The following is a 22,643-nucleotide window of genomic DNA, read 5'->3' as shown; positions in this document are numbered from 1 at the left end:
TATAATGTTACTTTCATATACTTATAAATTATAACCCAGTGGTAGACATAAAGGTTGAGTTATAACTTATAATAGGTCATGCACAGATGTGCAACTTACCATCATATGTTATAAGGCATGAAACTTACGACGATAAACTTTAAGTTATTTAGTAAATCATGATCTAAGGTGAAAACACTCCTAGATGATTTTTTTTTTTTTTTCCTTGATAAGTTGTTTAGAGTTGTAAGTACATGTGTTACATGTTGGTATCAATGTATGGTGGAAGTGCGATATTTCTAGGTTTATATGGATGTTGGGTTCTTACATATACTATAGTAAGCCCTAAAACTATTATCTTATTTCCATTGAACTAAGACATCTTGATGTTAATTTAAAACACTTGGCATGGCTAGAAATGGGTCAGAAGGAATAGGGCTACTAGAAGGCAAAGCATGGGGCCACCATAACAACCAACTCCTACAACCCTGCCCAATCATGGGGAGCACATTTCATCTTTCTTTACAATCCTAAATGCATGTCCAAATATGAGCCTTTGTATAGTTTCAAACTCACATCCAAAGGAATTTCAAGAATATTGGTAGCTTGTTGATGCACATTCCCTATTTTTTTTTCCACTCCATCTCATTCATCCTTCAACATCAACAAGGTAGGTTCATTACCTACTGAGATCATGTAGTGCTTCCTCACTATAATCATGTTCAACATATCTAGTAATCATTGTATCTTGGGAAAAGTACCTCTATCCAAACATATCGAAGACTAAGCACAACTCTTCTATGCTGCCACATTTGGCTTACAGGTCAACAAGAGAATTCTCCACAAAGATATTTGAGTCCAACCTAAATTTAATGATTATTATATGGAACTTCATCCTAAACTAGCACTAGGTAGTGGAAAAGGTGAAATTATGCATTTTCATCCCATTCTACTACATCTAATTGAACAATTGTAGTGACTCCTCACAAAGACCATAGTGAGCATATTCTTCATCACTAAGAAGATATTAACACACTCATCCTTCAACATAGCTCACATTTCTATATCCAACCTTAGAGCAACATATCTAACATTTCTATATCCAACCTCCTAGCATCAAATTGGTTAACTCTTGATAATTCACTAGTATTAACCCTATGCAAAAATATTAAGGGTTAACATAGGCTCCAAAGTGTTTGAGTTTAAGGCTCTTATTTATGGTGACCTATCTTTTGATACACACTTTTGAGTGAGTTAATTTTGATGTTCTAGTGATGGGAGGTTTGATTTATCTAGTAAGATACCAACCATTTATAAGATGAAATCAAATGAGGTAGCCCCAAAACTTCGAACTCCTAAAAACAAAAGGATTTCACCTTGAGGGCCCTGGGCTCTAAGGATATAATGCATGTGCCTAGAGCTAAGAAGGAGGCCATAGAGGTAGAAAATAACTTCCATAAAAGGTTCCTTCAACTAGCTAAAGTGGAAATTGGAAAAAATGGTTAAAGAAAAAGGAAGCAATTGTACTAACAATAAAATATTGGAAGGATTGGATGGACAGGTTAAAGACATGGTATATTCTTAGCACTTGGAAACAATTTTCCTTACAATAGAAAACACTTAGTAGATTTTCAAAACTCTTATTACTCAAGCTCTAAAAAAAAAGGAGGAATACTAGTGGGACATTCTCCATGGCATCAATATCTTTGAGGGAAATTTTGAAGCATGAATAGGTAGAGAAATATTTATAATACGTAGAATGGTTTCTCAAATGATAGATGGAGATGAAATCAAGTTTGAGAGAGAGAATTCGTGTATCTTGTAAGGAACACAAGTGAATCCCATAATCCTTGAGCAAAACTTAAAACAATTTGGGTCTAAATAAACCAAGAAGTGTTATTATAAGGAGCTAGTTGATAAACATATTGAAGACAAGGCACCATGTGTCATAGATTGATGTTTATTTTGTCATTTTATAATAGTTTTCATGCACAAATATAAGATATTGTCTTAATATGTTATTTTCTTATGGACAATGGCATGTAAAAAAATATACATGAACCCTTTGGTCTAGCAGTATGATGTCCAAATGGAAAAGGATATTTTTCTTTTATGTAAGCCTCTAAGAAAGGATGTTGTAATATTATTTATATATAATGTGAATTAATCTTAAAGTTTTAAATTTATATAATTCTTATAAATTAGTTATTAATTAATAAAAAAGGTAGTTTTACTACTTGATAACAAATTATTATGACTTAATCCTGAATTAAAGAGGATCAATATTATTAGTTGTTATTTATGAATGTGGATTGAGTTTCATTTCCATAAGGGAAAAAAGCTTATGCTCCTACCAGATACATTCAACCACTCTTAAGAAATTTGGTGCTAGCCTATATATATGTGTATGTGTTATGTATAATTTAATATCAACTTTACCATATAAATTAAATTAATTATTTTGTAAACATATTAAATTTAATTAATAAGAACATAAAAATTTCATACTCACAATATAACTAGATTCTTAATTACGGATATCCAACCCCATTTTACCATGGATATTATTGATTTGGATTTGTTATAATACCATGGGCCAACACCATTGTTTATCAATACCACATGCTCAAAAACCATAACTCATTTCAAAATCAAAATATTTTATAAATATTTTAATTTAATTTAATTTTATAACATTTATTCAAATCAAAACTTAATACTTAAAAAAACTGAACATATAACAAATTCTTAAACATGGATATCCTATTTTACAATAAATATTATTAACTTTTCTTAAACACAGATATCCTATTTTACATAAATAGTATTAACTTGTAAATAGGCCTTGTAAGTATACCAAGGACTAATACCATGGTTTATCAGCATCACTTGTGCAAAAACTATAACTTATTTCAAAATTAAAATATTTAATAAATATTTAATTTTATTTTTATTTTATAACAATTTTTAGAGTAAATTTAAAAGCAAAAAGTTATGTACTAGATGTTGTTGTAGTGTAAATATTGGTAAACATTTACATGTGGAGTCAATTACAAAACTACAAATAGTTAAAAAGTAATTACCTTGAGAGACACTCTTCCTCCTAATATGTAGAGATGCATAACACATTTTGTTTGAATAAAAATAAAAATAAAAAATAAAACATAACTTAAATAATCAATCATTTTAATTATAATTAATCATACTTAATAATAAAATCATTAAATTCAAACAGAAAATTCATTTAGAGTGAAAGGAGATTTGATTCTTCCACTCATTTTATAGATAAAGAATTAAGAACTTGTCTTAATCCAATGTTATATCTTACTCCAAATATCATATATAAAATGAAATATTATTATTGTAAATTTTTATATTTTACAAATAACTAAATGAATGGAATTTAGGTTAGGTAAATTAATTATTTCTTTTTATCTATTAAGAGAATTGGTAATTGGGCTAAGGCAGTATTGGCATAACATAATAGATATGGACAACTCTCATTATAATTTTTGGGTGTGATCACCCATACAATGTTAGTTGGGAGATTTGAACCTAACTTAACAGGAACTTGTCTTATCTAAAGTGCTTTCAAAAAACAAATACTCTAAACTAATTATTATCATTTTTATTCATAATGGTAAAATGAAAATATATCTGTAATTTTTTTTAATTTTTTTTTTAAACATTAAAAGCCCATTAATTTACATATGAAAGGGTCAAAAGGCAATGTCATTGTCGGCTTTATACAATCAAAAAATGTGAACTGTTATGTATATATAAATCAAAGATCTATTCAAAGCAACAATCTAGAACCTGCTCTGAGAACCGGCTATTGTTGAAACTTCATATCTCTTGTTGACCTGGGCTAAACTTTATGTATATATAAATCAAAGATCTATTCAGAGCAACAATCGAGAACCTGCTCTGAGAACCGGCTATTGTTGAAACTTCATATCTCTTCAGATCTGCCGTTGAGCTGGGCTAAACTTCATATCCCTTCAGATCTGGTGTTGAGCTGGGCGAAACTTCATATCTCTTCAGATCTGCTGTTGGGCTGCCCCAAATTTCAAATCTTTTGATTATATCTTTTGTTGAGCTGTGGGGAACTTCATATCTCTTGCTAAGCTGGGCTAAACTTCATATCTATTGATCAGATCTATTGTTGAGTTGGGCCATATCTGTTGATCAGATCTATTGTTGAGTTGGGCAAAACTTCATATCTATTGTTGAGTTGGGCAAAACTTCATATTTGTTGATCAGATGTGCTGTTGAGCTGCTCCAAACTTCATATCTTTTGATCAAATCTTTTGTTGAGCTGCTCCAAACTTCATATCTCTTGGGCAAAACTTCATATCTCATGATCAGATCAGATTTATTGTTGAGTTGGGGGAAACTTCATATATCTTGATCAGATCTACTTCATATATATTGATCAGATAGCTGCCCGAAACTTCATATCTCTTGATCAGATCTATTGTTGAAAGAATAGAAGAAGGCAACAGAAGCATTAACATTAACATTAACAATAACAATAACAATAACAAGGACGAAGTGGCTCTCCGTATTGTGAGGGACGTGGCAGCCACACTAAACGTAACAGAGGCAACAACCACTGAAGACTGGAGTCATTGGGAAAGAATATTGGAAGAAGAATGGAGTCATGGGGAAAGAATATTGGAAGAAAGGAACAGAAGCAATAATAATACAACCAGTGACAGAGAAGTGGTTCTTAATATTCTGAGAGAGGTGGAAGCCACACTAAACGCAAACCCAAGAGAGGCAATTAGAACCGCTGAAAGGCCCCGAAGCGAAGATCATGTAGATGCGGAGCATTTGGTGTCCAGCGTGACTGTTAGTAGAAGTGCACTGCAGAATGTTAGTAGAAGTGAATTGCAGAACAATGTTCTTCTACGTGAGTTGGACGAGCAGTGGCAGGGAGAGAGCATAGATCGCACAGTTATCAGAGGAAATGAGGACTATCTCCTAACATCTACGTTGGCGGAGAATGTAATCGTTATCAGATTTATATATGATTTTGGCGAGGGAATCATTAGAATTCAAATTATTTGGAATTCCAAATTCACGTGGCGTGATATCAAACAACATCTGGAGAACGATACATATAAATTCCATTATAATTATGAATATATCGATATTGGCATCACTGACTTTTCAGATCACTCAGAAGAAGAAGAGGAAGAGGGGGAAGTTTGGGTAAATAGCAGTGTTCGTGCAGCAATCGATGCGTTGCCAGCCGTTATAAATCGCCAAGAAAATGAAAGCAGGGATGTGGAAATGCGCCCTATCTGTCACGATACGTTTTCCACGGAAGCTTCTGCAAAACAATTACCGTGCACACATAGTTTTCATGCAAACTGCATTCTGTTATGGTTTGATCGTAACTATTCATGTCCAGTATGCATACGTAAGGTGGTGTTACTCCAAGACAAGCTTGTAGTTCTCAACTTAAACGATTGAATATTAGCGAAGCAAGTTGAATATTAGTTTGTAGTTCTCAGTTTGCTTATATTGTTATAGAATGACCAATATGTGGATTAATTTAATGTTACCATTTTAGATTTTTATATTTACGCACTGAGGGGTTCCCTCTCGGTGAAGAACTCCTTTAGTTGAATATTAGATTGTAGTTCTCAGTTTGCTTATATTGTTATAGAATGACATATGTGGAATAATTTACTGTTACCGTTTTACATTTTTATATTTACCTGTTGGAAATTTTTCAACAGGAAAAATACCAAAACCAATCATGCAAATACCACAAGCCAATGCTCTGTTTCTACCAAATGACTCATAACAGTCCGCATAGCCTCATACAAACATTCATCCTCTTTGCAAAGAGGAATTCACCAAAAACAATATTAAACAAAGACTCTGTTTTCACACCCTGAGAAATTAGTGAGCTGGGTTTACTGCTTTAAATCCCCTTTTACCTTCACTGCACCGAAAAACACTTTACTGCTATAAAATAAAATTTACATATGCATACAAATGCGCTCCACCATTTTACTTATGCACTTCTGTGCAAAACCACACATGGTTTTTCTTACACCTCTGTTTTACAAAAATGACACACAAAACATTACGACCCTCTTCTTGTCTTTTTACACACTGCTGTGTGTTTCACCTTTTACTGCACCATCATTTTACAATGCTCCACACAAAAAATATTCAACCCACGAGCTCTTTTCATTTCGCTCACATTTCATTACAATGAGGAACTAATTTTATGCACTGCTGTGCAACACTTCAAATTCTCGATTCCCCTTCTGCATTCCTCTTTTTATTTATGTGTGCCTGTTATCAAAAATGGTATGCACATTGCCCCTATTTTTACTCTGCCCCTATCCTCTTTTCACACACTGCAATACCTAAAAAAAACGACAAGCAGCCACTACAACTCTTATATATGATGGCGCGAACTTACATAATATATATAAAAACATATATATATAAAACGTGGCCCATAATAATATTAAAGGCCCAACCTAAACTACGTACATGCATAAAAATATAATAACGTGCCCATAACCATTTAAAATGGCGTTCACCAAAAAACTACGTCAAGCATTAAAATCCATAACTCTTCTACGGTGGTCAACAGGAGAAAGTCGTTCACTTCACGCAAACATTGATTTGACGCAGGCCCGTGCACCTTCAACAGATCGACGGCTGACAACACGCAACCAGATCGGACGATGGAGATTGATATCGGAAGGGAGTTTAATGCTCAGCTTTACCTCCCGATGGGTCAAAGTTGCCTACGTCAGGCGAGAGCCACGTGCGTGCACCAAAACTCATCGGAGGTCGATATACGGAAACAGCTTTTTTGCAAAAGCGGTGTGATATCCCTCATGCTGGTTTGTGGTTTTTTTTCGATGGTTTTGGGCGTTGGTACGACTTCTCCACGGGTCAACTCAGCCGGCTGTTGAAATTACGATTTCAACACTCCCCTTAAATTTCAACTGCTGGGCATTCAATCTTACCCAATCACTTCCTCACATGGAGGGATTCACTAACTGCTGTTACAAGAATATCTTCCTCACATAGAGGGGTTCACCAATCTTCCTCGCATAGAGGGATTCACCAACTGCTTCTGCTGCAGTTCATAAACAAACAAAGTTGTCTTCCTCTTAATAGAGGGATTCACCTGAAACTGTGCTTAAGAGCACCTTCCTCATGACAGAGGGATTCACCATAACAATGTGCTGAAGAGCACCTTCCTCATGACAGAGGGATTCACCATGTGACTATGCTGAAAAGCATCATCCTCTTGATAGAGGGATTCACTAATGACAATGTGCTTAAAAGTACCTTCCTCTTTAACAGAGGGTTTCACTAAATGACTGTGCAGAAAAACACCTTCCTCATTAACAGAGGGATTACAAACAGACACTGTTTTGCATGCAGTTTCAACAAACAATCATTGCTCTGTTGTGTATACTGCACACTGCTGTGTGTTCACTTGCACTACTTGTGCACTTTTCAAAGACAAAATACTCTGTCTTTTCTGGAACAATTACACTGTCCCAACTTATAAATTTACACTGCTGTGTGTAAATGTTTCTTACATTCACTGTTGTTGCATATGTTGCATTTCAATTCAATGAACAACAAATTCATTACATTTACCTTTACTGCTGTAAGTAAAATTTCTTTTGCATGTGCTGCTGTCCATTACATCTCATTTCTTCAACAAAACTTTAATGCTGCTGCATCTTTCTTGTTTGTATTGTTGTGTGCTTCTCCTTCTTCACGATGGAAAAACTTTTCTTCAAACTGCTGCTGTCCATACACTTGTTGTTGTGTTGCTGCTGCAATTTGCACTGCGGCTGCCTTTTGTTTCATCATACTGCTGTGCCCATACTCTTGGCACTTCATTCTCCACAAAAAAAATAACACAGGCTGCTACCTTTTCTCATGCACCCTTGCTTCACACAATCTTAGTCTTCATTTTTTTTAATTACACAATGCACTATTGTGCAGTTCCTTTGGCTTTCTGCTGCCACACACATTCTTATACATCCAGTGTGCATTAAGAATCTGTTGTCCTTGTTTTTTTTCTTTATGCATTTCTTTGCATGTTGCATTGCATACAAAAAAAAATTACATTTTTCACTGCTGTGTGAAAATTTTCTTTGCATTCTCAGCCACTGGGCATTTACGCTCTGTTGCATTTTGCCTTCTTCTCATTTTCTTCTCACTCCCTTGCATTTTCATCCCCAATACAAAACATTTCATCTGCTGTGCATTACACTCATTCTGATTACACTCATTCTGTTGTGAGTATATTCTCTCACATTACATAGAAGGAAACTACCTTCCATTGCTATGCATTTCAATGCATGTGCACCACAAAAAAAATTTCAAACTTCTGTTCATTCTAATCCATGTGCTCAAAAAAAATTCAAACTGTTGTCTTATGCTCTATCTTCCCACTGCTGTGAGGGTATCCATACTTTGCATTTTTCTCTTATCTCGCTGCTGCTTTTTACATTTCAGTGCTGCCATTTTTTCTTCTTTATGCATTTCTGTGCATAATGCATAAACACAAAGCAAAAACATTGTTGATTTCATCACTGCTGCATATTACCTTTTAGAGGGATTAATAAAGATTTCATTTGCAACTGCTGCGTTGCAATACATCCTCCATCAACAAATGACTATTAATACAGTTCAGCAAACAAAAATTACAAGCTCCCCTTTAATGTATGCTTGTCTTCTTTTAGCAAGTCTTCTCAAAACAAATTTAGATCAGCTGCGTTGCTTAAGGGGCTTTCACACTCTATTTCTTTTCTTCTCCATACTTGTGTAACTTTCTTCTTTTGCATGGGTCTAGCTTGCATAGCAACCCATCTCAAGTTACAATCACGTGCCATATGCCCAATGTTATGACACTTGAAACATTCTACATTTTTCATGAATGACATTTCATGATTTCTTCTAAAATTGTTTCTTGGAGGTTGTCGAAGACCACAACATCCATCTTTATGAAATGTTCTACAATCTTTTGCCATATGACCAAAGTTTGAGCAAGCATAACAATAACCATAAAATGAACTTTGGTACCTAGGAGATGGAGGTTTCCTTGATGTACTTCTGAAGCCTTGCTCCCTTGAGATCTTTTGATGATCACCATTGACTCTTGCCTTCTTGCCATCAACTACATTTCTTCTTGGAGCTGGTTTTCTACTTGGAGCAGGATCTCTTCTATTGCAGCCTTCATTTTTCTCCTTGCCTTTGCTGGAACTAGGAGCATTACTATCTCTTTCTGGCTTCTTCACATCTCCTTTGCTTAAAGCATCCTCATCCTTGTTTGAGGGTTCACCTACATACCCAAGTCCTGATTTATCAAATGGAGATCTGTGATAGCTGAGCATATCATCCAAAGCTTGAGAGCTTTTCATGATCTTGTTCATCCCTTCAACCTTCTTCCTGAGGAGGACAATCTCTTCTTCTAGCTTTTCACATTCATTATTGTTCTTTGCTAGTTGTCCCTCAGTTTCTTCCTTGCTACAAGTAGCTTCAGCTGCTACTACTTTGAAGGAGATAATCTCTGTCTTCATTTTGGAGATTTCTGCTTGACTGCTCTCCATTTTCATTTCAGCTCCTTGTGCCTGCTTCTTGGCTTCTTGTAGTTCAGACTTAAGGGAGGAGACCTCTACCTTGTACTGTCCAATATCTTCTACAAGTTTGTTCACCCTCATGTGCCTTTGTTCAAGTTGACTTGTCAAGGCATCTGCCTGCTTCTTTGCTTCATTCAGCTGATTTGTCATAGACATGACTTCTTCATGATGCTTCCTCTTGCATTGATCCAGCTCCTTCTTGAGCTTAGCGAGCTCTTCATCCCTCTCTCTTACTTGAAGCTTGATGAGGTCAAGCTTTTCATTCTCATCTTCTATGATGGGTTCTTCTTGACTCATTGTCATGGTCAGTGCTCCCTTTGCATGAAGGTCATGCAGTCTGTCCCATATATCCTTTGCTGATGTATATTTTCCTAGATTCCTCTTCACAGAATCAGGGAGTCCATCCAAGATAGTCTTTGCTGCCTGTGCATCATACTCCATGGATTCTTTATCCATCTTGTTGTCATCAATCATTGACTCCCAGACTTCAATCCCCTCAAACATTAGGAAAGCCCTCATCTTTATTTTCCATACATCAAAGTTTCCATCAAACTTTGGAACTTCAAATAGAATGTATTCTAATGGATTGCCTTCTAGTTTAGTAGAGGAGGGAGACACATTTTTAACAGGTCTGGAGGCTTTCTTCTTTGACCTTGCCATTCTTATCTAGGCTTTAAATACTTGACTGTTTTTTTTCTTTTAAATCACTGACTGTTCCTTTAATAATAACTCAAAAATTTGAGAAATACCTGAATCCCTTTGGCTGAAACTTCACACTGCTGGAGATGCTTTCTCTTCTGCTGCAACCACACCTTCCTTCAGCTTCTTTGAGCCTTCAAAGAGCCTGGACTAGCTCTGATACCACTGTTGGAAATTTTTCAACGGGAAAAATACCAAAACCAATCATGGAAATACCACAGAGCCAATGCTCTGTTTCATTTCTTCCAGGACCTTTGCACAGGGAAGCTAATAAAACCAAATGACTCATAACAGTCCATTACACAGCATAAAAACATTTCTATTGCTTAAAAATAAAGCCTCATACAAACATTTATCCTCTTTGCTGAGAGGAATTCACCAAAAACAATATTAAACAAAGACTCTGTTTTCACCCTGAGAAATTACTGAGCTGGGTTTACTGCTGTAAATCCCCTTTTACATTCACTGCACCGAAAAACACTTTACTGCTATAAAATAAAATTTACATATGCATACAAATGCGCTCCACCATTTTCCTTATGCACTTCTGTGCAAAACCACACATGGTTTTTCTTACACCTCTGTTTTACAAAAATGACACACAAAACATTACGACCCTCTTCTTGTCTTTTTACACACTGCTGTGTGTTTCACCTTTTACTGCACCATCATTTTACAATGCTCCACACAAAAAAAATTCAACCCACGAGCTCTTTTCATTTGGCTCACATTTCATTACAATGAGGAACTAATTTTATGCACTGCTGTGCAACACTTCAAATTCTGGATTCCCCTTCTGCGTTCCTCTTTTTATTTATGTGTGCGTGTTATCAAAAATGGTCTGCACATTGCCCCCATTTTTACTCTGCCCCTATCCTCTTTTCACACACTGCAATACCTATAAAAAAACGACGAGCAGCCACTACAACTCTTATATATGATGGCGCGAACTTACATAATATATATAAAAACATATATATAAAAAACGTGGCCCATAATAATATTAAAGGCCCAACCTAAACTACGTACATGCATAAAAATATAATAACGTGCCCATAACCATTTAAAAGGGCGTTCACCAAAAAACTGCGTCAAGCATTAAAATCCATAACTCTTCTACGGTGGTCAACAGGAGAAAGTCGTTCACTCCACGCAAACATTGATTTGACGCAGGCCCGTGCACCTTCAACAGATCGACGGCTGACAACACGCAACCAGATCGGACGATGGAGATTGATATCGGAAGGGAGTTTAATGCTGAGCTTTACCTCCCGATGGGTCAAAGTTGCCTACGTCAGGCGAGAGCCACGTGCGTGCACCAAAACTCATCGGAGGTCGATATACGGAAACAGCTTTTTTGCAAAAGCGGTGCGATATCCCTCATGCTTGTTTGTGGTTTTTTTTCGGTGGTTTTGGGCGTTGGTACGTCTTCTCCACGGGTCAACTCAGCCGGCTGTTGAAATTACGATTTCAACATTACCCACCGAGGAGTTCTCTCCGGGAAGAACTCCTTTAGTTGTTGTTTTTTCTGTGAAGAATTTCTTAAGTTGTTACTCTGCACTGTTTAATCTTGAATCAAGAGTTCAACTTCTTCATCCTTTCACAACAATTTTCAATATTTACCAGGCGGCTTTGGTCCATCTACCGGCAGACTTTCCTCTTCTGCGCATCCAGAGTTCACAGATCTCTTGCTTTAGTTCTCTATTTTTATAAAGTGATTTCATTTACGAAAGTACAATGTGTTATTTATATAACTTTGATCTCTTGCTTTAGTTCTGTATTTTTATAGTGATTTCATTTACGAAATTACAACGTTTTATTTATATAACTTTGATATGTCTGCAACACCTTTAATTAATCATTTTGAACAAAAGTTCCATTAGTATATTCGCTGATGGAAATAATAAATGTTGCTCTACCTTGTTTCTGAAGCCATTTTGGATTATGTTTTTAAGCCATTTTAGATTTTTAACCGATGTCTCAGTTAGTCGGACATTGACCGAACTCTATTATAACGATGGATTTTGTTTTTAAGCCATTTTGGATTTTTAACAGATGTTTCAGTCAACAGGACATTGACAAGATATGACATTGGAGCTCTATTTTACAGAATTCTTTTCCCACGAGATCTGTCATCAGGTCAGTCCGGTTTTAAAATTTTAAGTTATTTTTTTTCATATGCCTTCAAATAGCTTTAGTAATTGCAAAAATTTCAAGAATTATTTAGGAACCTGGTAGAAATAATGTTGGAGATATATTTTAGAGAACAATAAAGGTATTTTTACAAATATGAATAACCATATTTATCATGCCAACATGCAGATAATTTTAACCAAAAAATCTGGTTGTTTAGAAGTGGCTTTCTTGAATATTCCTATACTTTTTAATTTCAACCAAAAAATTTAGAAGTCGGAATTAATACAGGTTGGCTCACTCCTACAACATACGTCCTTTCACATATGCAAACAAGTGTAAATACATAGACAGCCTCGTCCATTTTATCACCAATTTGATCAAGAAATATAAGAACTTAGATACGAAATAAGAGGAGCTAAAAAGGGCTCAGAAAGGATGAATGTTAGTGAAGATTTTTTATTTGGATCTTGATCTATACATTATGTAAACCTGTGGAGACCTATGGTGGCACCATTTTCGGATCTTCTTGTAGCTTAGACCTGAAGAATAAAGTCACTAGGCCTCCTCGAACCTGCAGCTCAGACCTATACAGTGAAATATATCAGACATGAACCTTGGCATATTCTGCATACTGTGGAGGACATCCACTCAACCTGTGGAACCATTTAAAAATCTTGTACTAGGTTGGAGTCTTATGGACAGAGCATAATCTTGGAGCGGATTGCAGACCATAGTATATTGTTACAGAGCCAAGGTAGAAGACCAGCAACCTTGACAATGTAATTTTGAGACTGTTGAATACTTATTAAATCGTATCTAATCTCTGGATCAATACAGAACAGTTTGGCTACAAGATATTGAATTGTTGGAGACTTTGTGAATTATGCTGTGATCTTAATATTATCTTGTAAACATAACTGGTTAGAAACTTAAACATAACTGGTTAGAAGCACAATCTTGGGATTATTTTACAGTGTTACTCTTTGGAATATTTTCTTTATAGACCTTGGTTGGAAATCTGAAGAAGCATTGAGCATACTTTCTAAAGGCATTTTAGAGCAGCGCTTGGAGTCATCCTATGAAGTTGAGTTGAATACAGTTGGATTTTACATTATTTGAAGCATTGGGCATTGTTTTGGAACAAAATTGTTGAAGCCCTGATGGAGCAGATTTGGAAAGTATTCCTTATGAAAATATGAAGAGAGCTGGAGACACATGCTAGGGTTGAAGAACAAGGTTCTCAACATGAAAGAGAATTGTTGAGGAACATTTGTTTTCATTTCTACAGTAAGCATATGTGTTGATGAACAGTATTGACCCATAGAGGTTAGGAAGTAAACATATGCGTTAATGAAGAGAAAGGGCCCCTATACCAAGTAGTAAACATTGAAGAGGGTCTATAAAGGTAATAATCTACAAAAATAGAGAGGTCAAGAATAAATCAAACAAGAGTAGGTGCAACCAGCGTGGAGTGAGTCACTTGCTAAAATAGGAAAAGGATAAAGAACAAGAGCAGGGTTAAATCCATCTTACTCCCTGTTTTTTATTACTACTTAGTAAAGAATAAATGAATAAGGAGATGATAATGACATAATCATCCAATAGGTGAGAGGTTACAAACTAATTCCCTAAATTTAGAAGGAGCTTGTTGGAATATCAACCAAAGGGAAAACCATGGTTAATAAGGTGAATAACATTAGGTTAATTCAAGAATAATTGGAGCAACTACAAAAGTTACGAATATACAACCTTGAATTATAGTTGAAGTCCGAGTGCCCATCCAAATCTCCACAATACTAAATGGTGTATTCACTGTAATAACCAAAACATGCCTATATTGTTGGTATGGGTTCCAAGTTGAGCTCCATGCATGGTAGATTATTGTAAAATGATGGAATAATATGTGTTAAAAATAAAATCTGTCATTTTATCATCCAAAACACTCCCATGATATAAATTGTGATTGGGTGACTAGGTGTGTCATAAAGCTGGCATCAGACTTTCCTAAGGCTAGGCTTCTAAACATTCAATAATGACCTAGTGGAGACAAGCACATAGGAGTAAAGAAACCACTAATAGTGGAAACAACCATGTGTTACCATATGACAAAAGTTTGGTATGTGTTATGGGGAAAACTAGTGCCTATTCACAATTGTTAGTCCCACTAAGATGGGTAGCTATCTTAGAAACAAACAAACTAAAGTCACTTTGTTTTCCTTTACGAGAAATAGACTAGAAAGAAGGAGAGAGTACCAACCTGACTTTCGCTTGGGTACTTGCTTGTTTCCTTTCCCCTTTGAGAAAATCTCGCCACTCCTCCCTTACTTGTCCTCCTTCAGAGAGCACCTGTAGAGTCAAAGCAACATAATACCATCAAAGAATAAAGATCTATCACTATAAACAACATAGGATGAGATATATATTGACCATGCAATTGCATATATCAACACAATACAAGAATATGGAGGAAAACTCAAATTGTTTTATTGATAGAAGTAGTATAACAAAGAATTACAACCAATTGGTTTGACCCAGCACCATCCTCTCATCATGAACAAAGCAAGATCAACCAACAATGTCTTCAAAGAGAAAGTAACAACACTTCCTTGCTAATTACAAAATTCCAGCCCCTGGATCTCTTGGATGAGTCACCTTCTGGGATTTTGATTAGTGTCATTTCACTGATAGTTTTTGGCACCACATGGAGATTTTAGATCACTTAGAGGCAAGTGTCAAATAAGTAGTTTCTAGAAGATTCTCAAGGTCTCCACCTAGCAAACTGCTTGTGCCATTTTTCCAGCTCTCTCTCATCGCACCCTACAGAAGGGATTTTGAGTATGCATCACACTTTTTTCATGTGGCAGCTGAGATGCATCGCACCCTTAGCACTGGGCAGTTTGTATGGTAGTGCTTTGACTAGTTCTGAGTAGGTTTTCATGGAGAACTTCTAGGAGATGATATAATCCACTAACCTTGCTCCTTTAGGGTATGAAAAACATTTTTAGGGACTTAGAAGCCCTTGGTTTATGGACATATGTGATTGGGGTTGCAGTGTTCAAATATGTCTATAACAGTTTCCCCCTAAAGCATGAGGTCGTAAATCCTTTTTGATGTCGGGTGAAATGCTTTATAATGAGGATCCAAGGTTTTTCAAACTCGAGGGTGACTTGTAATAAGATACAATACAATACATTATCTTCATAATATTCTTCAAGATCTAGCTAAGGTGGGCATTCCCATGGTCAGCTTTGATAAATTCATTTTCATGTACATAGGACAGACAAATGTCTCTGTGCACACTCACGATTCTGGTAGAGCTATCATCCCTTAGTTTGGATGATTATCTCTGCAGCAATGATGTACATTTTATGTCTTTATTTTCCTGAATATATCGCAGCCTCGATGGATGAAACTAAGGGTCTTCAAAACTCGTTCAATCTTCTACCAATAAAGTTTCCTCAAGTTCTCTTCCCAATTTTCCCCACTCATTTCTGACCAGTAACTCTTTATTTTTGTCAAGCTTGAGGAGGATAACATATGCTTGTTATATAATTTTCCCTTCGGGAAAACCCGTCGCTATGTTTTAACAAGCCTAGCAACAATGAAACACGTTCTTGTCTGAATGGACAAGTGTGTCTCTATTGTTTTAACGAGTTTAACGATAAGGATAACTCGGTCCTTTTCAATTTTAGAGAGAGTGAAAAGGAAAGGAAAGGAAACTCCAATATTCCTTTTTCGTAGTATAATCCCTTAATTCTGAAAACGTATAAACCAATGCCAAAGGGATGACTTTTCGATAGTTTTAACGAGCCGAACAAGACAAATGCTCGATCTTTTTTTGTACTAATCCCTCGGGTTCAAAAATATTAAAATCTAGAGGAGGGATGGCACTTCCAATCACTTTAACGAGGTGGAGAGGCCAATTTCTCAACAATCCTTTCATATTTTACAAGTCAGATGAAAAGAGCTTAAAGGGGACTCGGTTTTTGAGGAACAAGTGATACATTTGGGTAGTAGCTGTTTCCAGGTAAGGGTTGGAACTTTCTTATCATGACAGTGTTAAGAAGATGTCTAACACAATCACCAGTCGCAGTTGTTCCTCAAAAGGGGTAAACAATCAACAGGAGGCGTATGATCGACCAAAAAAGAGTGGAGGTGATAGTAAGAACACAACCAAGGCTCAAAGCTGGTAACAATTCGATCTCAATAGTTATTTACTTGGGGTGGGTTAATTTTTTAATGAGCTTAAACTCTGGTGGAACATATGCTAGTTGTTAGGTTTATTTTTTAACGAGCTTGAACTTTGTGTAAAACTGCTCGTGCGAGTTGTATAATAAGGATGTCTCGTTAGTAGGTTCATTTTTTAAGGAGCTTGCCCCATTCGTAACTTTGCTCCGGAGCCTTTTGCATGCAAGCTAGGAATGACCAACTACTGTCCTAGGGGTTAAAGAACTACTAAGGTTAGGTAGGATAGCTTCTCGGTGGGAAACATCTCCTTTACTTTGCCGTTTTCGTTGGTCCCGACAAAGGTGAATGGTTGATCAGACCAATCACCTAACTTAAGCAGTCGAAGTCAGTAGAACTTATGGGGTTAGAGTTACGCTGATCGCTTTTCTCTTGCGTACAAAAGGTTTGCATGCCCCTAGGTATAGCGAAGTAGAGTTTCCAGATTACCCTTCAATTTGTAGACAAAACACTTGCTCTGTCGGGAAAGGCATACCTTCTCACAGAGGTATCTTATTCCGGTCTAATCCCATTTTCCTAAACGAATGGGTGCAGACTAGGGTACATGCCCCTTGGGTTTTAGTCACAACCACCGAATCACTCTCACTCATCAGGTGGACGGACTAGTGATTGATGAGACATTCCTTGTGCAAAAATACCTGTTAGGGATGCCATTTGACTATTAGCTATGTGTGAACCGGGGAATGAAAGCTCGTCTACGAGTTGGACCACTATGCCTTTATGCGGAAAACACATCACTTGAAAAAGTGAAGAGAAAATGGCTCCCATGCTATAAATGTAGTTGCTCCCAAGGAGTAGATTGTAATTTAAAGGTCCTTGGACTAAAATTACATTCAAATAAATGGTTTTCCTTCTCAAAGTTATAGGAAAATTTGGAAGGATCCCTAATGGTCGACTGGTTCCTTTGTCGAAGCCTGTCACATTTCACATCTCAGGAAAAAGCGATGGCGAACCAAGCGCTTTCCAAGCAGTTCACGAATGGATACTCACAGAAGCCCCTTCATCTATGACAGTACCAACCATGACCATTATGTAAGTTTGCACTATAATTTGGAATGGTACATTAGACGGTATACAGGGTCTTCCTAGTAGAGTCCAATCGAAGGAGATGACTAGGTTGCTTGGAGGTGGGACCTGTTACATAGCAATTTGTCACCACTTCTCACCGTCCCTATTACCCCTCACCTGCACACTGGAGGACTCATTCTGTAACCTGTGAGAAGTGACATGACCTGAAACCACTTGCATCATATTCCTCTAAGTATGAGATTCATATGCCCTGAAGACATCTCCTGCAAAATATCCATGAAAATACCTCTTTTTGCATTAGCGCGGGTCCACAGTTCACTGCCCGCGCCAATGAGGGAAATCCTGTAAAAAGGGCACGCCATTGGCGCTCTGTCCCAAAGTCGCACTCCCGCCAACCGAATTGAGTAAATTTTTTAACCAACAAGCTTCCGAAGGTTCTCTTCAACCCATTCACCAACTGAATCTATGTTGAGCTAGGATGGTTTGGCTTCGAATCTCCATAGAACGGAAAGTGGTTTGCCACCTTTCATGGAATTTTCCAAGTGATAAAGCCAATCCCATGAATAATGTGTTTGATCCTATCTCTTTCTTCTCTATCTATAAAAGCTTGCCTCTATGCCTTGAGCAAGCTAGTTACATTAGTTCTAGTTCCAGCATAGTGATAGAGAGTTTGAAGCTACAAGAGCCTTCTTTGCATCCATAAGGCCAAATCTAATTAAGGAGAATCTTGTCATCCAAAGAGAGAGAGGCTTGTTCCCTATCTCAATAAGCTTTGCAAGACTTACATGTGCAGGTGTCCAATCACGGAGATCGTGGGGATTGTGACCGGCCGAAGCAAAGGAACGAGGGCGACATCTCTTCTACGAACACTAGCATTGGAATCCAAGTATGTTCTCACCATCCACTTTTTACTTGCAATTAGGAACTTGCGTGATAGAATTGTGTGATTGTTTCTAGACCCGGTTTGGGCTAGTAGGGATCATCTCTATCCGCAGAGAGGATTTACCTCCACAACAGGACCGAATAAACGGTCGGATACATCTCTGACGAACTTGCTTGGTGCGGTAAAGGAACAGGTATATTTCCCCCATGTTCATCGGAGTCTGTGCTTACGAAAATAATTTGAATGGTGTCGTTCTCATTCTCTTTCGTGACTGTATCATCTAAAGGTAAATCTTCTGAAGACAAGATGGGGTCGACTACCGTCTCGACCTATTGACTTTGGTCCGATGTGGACTCAGAGGGTTCATCTTCAATGATGAGTGCTTCGCCTGACAACAAAGGTGTGTCAGTCGGATTTTCAACTATCAATGGACTCGAGAAGAGTTTCTTGTATCGAGGAGGAAGTCGTTGTTGTGATGCAGGATGGTTATCCAAGATTATTTTAGCTTCGTCTAGGAAGGGACAACGATGGAGGGCATGATCATCTTCACACAGTCTACAAGGAAATTTAGATTTTCCTTTCTGTCCCGTGACTTCATTTTCACTATTTAACGGTGTACTCTCAACATGATCATCAGAGGTTGACTACACCAGTGTACTCTCAACGATGAATTCACATTGTCCCCAATATGCTTTATGTGTGTAATGCTTGTGACCTGAAGGTGTCAAATTAATTCAGCAGGTAATCTGTGGGCATTTCCACATCCCACCCATGGGTCCAGCCCGATGCGTACCGCGTTACCTTCCTTTATGCGCCAAGTGATGCCTTCTCGCAGAAGTGGCAAGGTACCCAAGACCGCTTTCCAGATATTTGAGATTGAATGATTGGTGCCATGGTGGGTACAAATCCAATCCAATATGGATTGGGGCTTGATGTATTTAGCGTAAGCCACTTGTGACCAGAGGCCATCTGAGGTGAGTAGCCTCCAGCCAAGCTTAGCAGCCAGAGCTTTGGAGAAGGAATCCAATCTCTTGATGCCCCATCCACCCCAACGCTTTGGCTTGGCAATGGTGTCCCGTTTGACCCCAGCAAAAAGTCTCCCTTGTTGATTTCCTTTCCAAGGAATCTGCAGCAAATACTTTGTAGTCTATTCAGAATGCCTTTTGGAATCCAGGCTAGGGCCATCCAATAGATTGGCGTAGCTTCAATGACAACTTTGATGAGAACTAATCTTCCTGCGCATGAGAGATATCGATGGTACCATACCTGGAGCCTCTTTTCCACTTTTACAATTAGCCATAGCCAATCTGCAATCTTATATCCAGATGGTTTTAATATGAAGCCCATATACTTTATCCCATCCTTCAGATTCATAAGAACAAAGGGAAAACGCTGAGAGATATAGGCAGATTCATGTATGGAGCAACCCACCATGGTGATCGTGGATTTGTTTTCATTAATCTTCATTCCCGTGGCTTGCTGAAAAAGAAGGAAAGAATTGTGAAGCGATGTGGAGTCACCCATGATGCCGTTTAGGAAAATCAAGATGTCATCAACAAATAACAGGTGCGTGAGGAAGAAGTTGTCCACCATTTTGATGCCTGTTAATTGATGTCTCTCCCTGGATGAAGTGATTATTCTGCTGAATCCTTCCATTATTAGTAGGAACAACAAAGGCGAGAGGGGACATCCTTGTCTAAGCCCTCTCTCAGAAGTGAAGAAAGGGGTGGCTTCCACATTAAGTAAAACACTGTATGCTACATCAGTGATTCATCTCATTGTCCATTTGATGAAGTCATAGGGGAAGCCAAGATGAGTAAACAACAGCCTCAAATACAACGAGTTTACTCTGTCAAATGCCTTTGAGAGATCCACTTTAAGGATCATACCTTTTTGTTTTTTGATCTGCAGGGTATGCATGAGCTCTTGGGCCGTGGCGATGGCTTCATGAATCTGTCTGTGGTGTAATAAAGCGAACTGTTCAGGGGAGATGTGTTGAGAGAGGATGGGCTTGAGGTGGTTAGCGATTATCTTGGCAATGATTTTATAGAGGCAGTTGCAGAGTGAGATGGGCCGGAAATCATCGAAGGAAGACAGATCATCGTATTTAGGGATAAGGGCGATGAATGTGGTCTTGATGGCTGTGGATATCCTGCCTCATCGCCTACTATCCTCCACAATCTTCAAAAGGTCATTCCCCATGATGTCAAGGAAAGCAATGTAGAATTCAATGGTCCGTCCATCTGGGCATGGGCTCTTATCTTTCCTAAACCATTTGAGAGTTGCTTCCAATTCCTCCATGGATACTTCCTTCTGTAGCTCATCCAATGCATCTTGATCAACATATTTGGGAAAGAGTTCAGCAACTCTCATGATTTCCAAGATATTTATATCCCCAGGAGCAGAGTATATACATCGAAAGTGATCAGTGGCCAATCTTGCCAGGTTCGGTTGTCATGTAACAGTATGGCCTTGGTTATCCTTAAGCTCCCAAATTGTATTGATGGCTTTGCGACCATTGGCGAATTTTTGATAGAATTTAGAGTTATTGTCTCCCTCCGTGAGCCAGATAGCCCTGCTCCTAAGCCTCCAGCTCTCTTCCCTTTCCTTCAGAATTTGAATACGTTTTTCAATAAGTGAAGCGTACAGATCTTTCCTCTCCTGTGAGGGGAAAGTCCCAGAGGATGTATTTTCAAACTCCTCTATAACCTGTTCTGCCTCTTTCAGAATAAGGTTATCTTGTATATGCTTCTGGTGGGCCCAAGTTTTGGAGATATGTTTTAGCTCCCTGAGCTTTTTGACAAAGCCTGCTGCTAGATCCTCCTCTTCCCTGATGGGATTGTTCAGCCAAAAATTTTGGACCAGCTGAAGATACTAAGGGTCCTGGAGCCAAGAGGCGTTAAATTTAAAGGGGCTCTTGATTTTGTGATTAAGGTCCTCAACCTCCAGGAAGATAGGTCTGTGATCGGATATGCGACCTGATCCGACCCACTGTCGTATTCTGGGGAGGCTGTTGTACAGTGTTTCCTTGATGAGAAAACGATCGAGTCTCCTGGCTAAACTCTGCTCCCCACTCCTATTATTCGACTAAGTGTATTGTAAACGTGCAGAAGGGATGTCCACCCATTTATGGTCCTCTAATAAGGAGGAGAGGGTTTCAGAGAGGGAGTCGATCTGAGCCATATGCCCCCATGATTCACAATAACCCAAGGAAAAATTCAAATCCCCTCCCAGTATGATGTTATCAGCTTGGAGTAGTTCAGATGCCAATAATGATCTCCAAAAACTTACCCGATCAGTGTAGGGGCCATAGATGTTGATAATGCGAAGGTCTCATTCGATAGAGGTTCTGAATATCCACAACCCGGTTTGAGACACCAATAGCCAATCCTCCAGATTGTCCAGCTGCATCTAGTGCGTGGAAGGTCCAGTTAGGGAGACAACAGGAGAGGGTGGGAGTGAGGGGTTCAGCCAGGCAAAGTGTCTCTTGCAGGAAAATAATGTCAAACTGAGTCAAAGAAAGCAGCCTCCTGAGCGCTAGTTTTTTTGGTGAACTAGCAAAACCACGACAATTAAAGGATAAAACTTTCATGGGGGAAGGGGAAGAGGGCCATCCTTTCCTCTAAGCGCCCCAAAAATTTTATGTTGTCGCCCAAGGGCAACCTCTTCGTCGGCTGTATGCCTAGCTTTAGTGATACGGGAAGGTCGACCTCAGGAGGTCCTCAGAGAGGAGGGGATGATCATAGGGTCAAGGTCAACCGCATCAGGACCCTTGTCCCTCATCCAAGATCGCAGAGCGTATCGAGGAGATGACTGAGTCGATCAGATAGAGAGGGAATCCAGCGTCGATGTGATCAAAAGTGGGGGGTCTAGTGGTGGAGGGAGCGGGAGGGAGCAAGTAAGGGGAGAGTGTGAGGAAGTGAGCGGATCGGGCTGAGATAATGAGGGAAGAGGAGAGGAGCATGAAGGGGGAGAAGATATGCCCAATGCAGTGCAAGATGCATGAGATATCAAAGAAGGGGGAG

Source organism: Pinus tabuliformis, chromosome 7, assembly GCF_031772625.1.
Source record: "Pinus tabuliformis cultivar Carrire ecotype Pingquan chromosome 7, CPIR1, whole genome shotgun sequence".
Lineage (NCBI taxonomy): Eukaryota > Viridiplantae > Streptophyta > Pinopsida > Pinales > Pinaceae > Pinus > Pinus tabuliformis.
Note: the sequence above shows the minus strand (reverse complement) of the source record.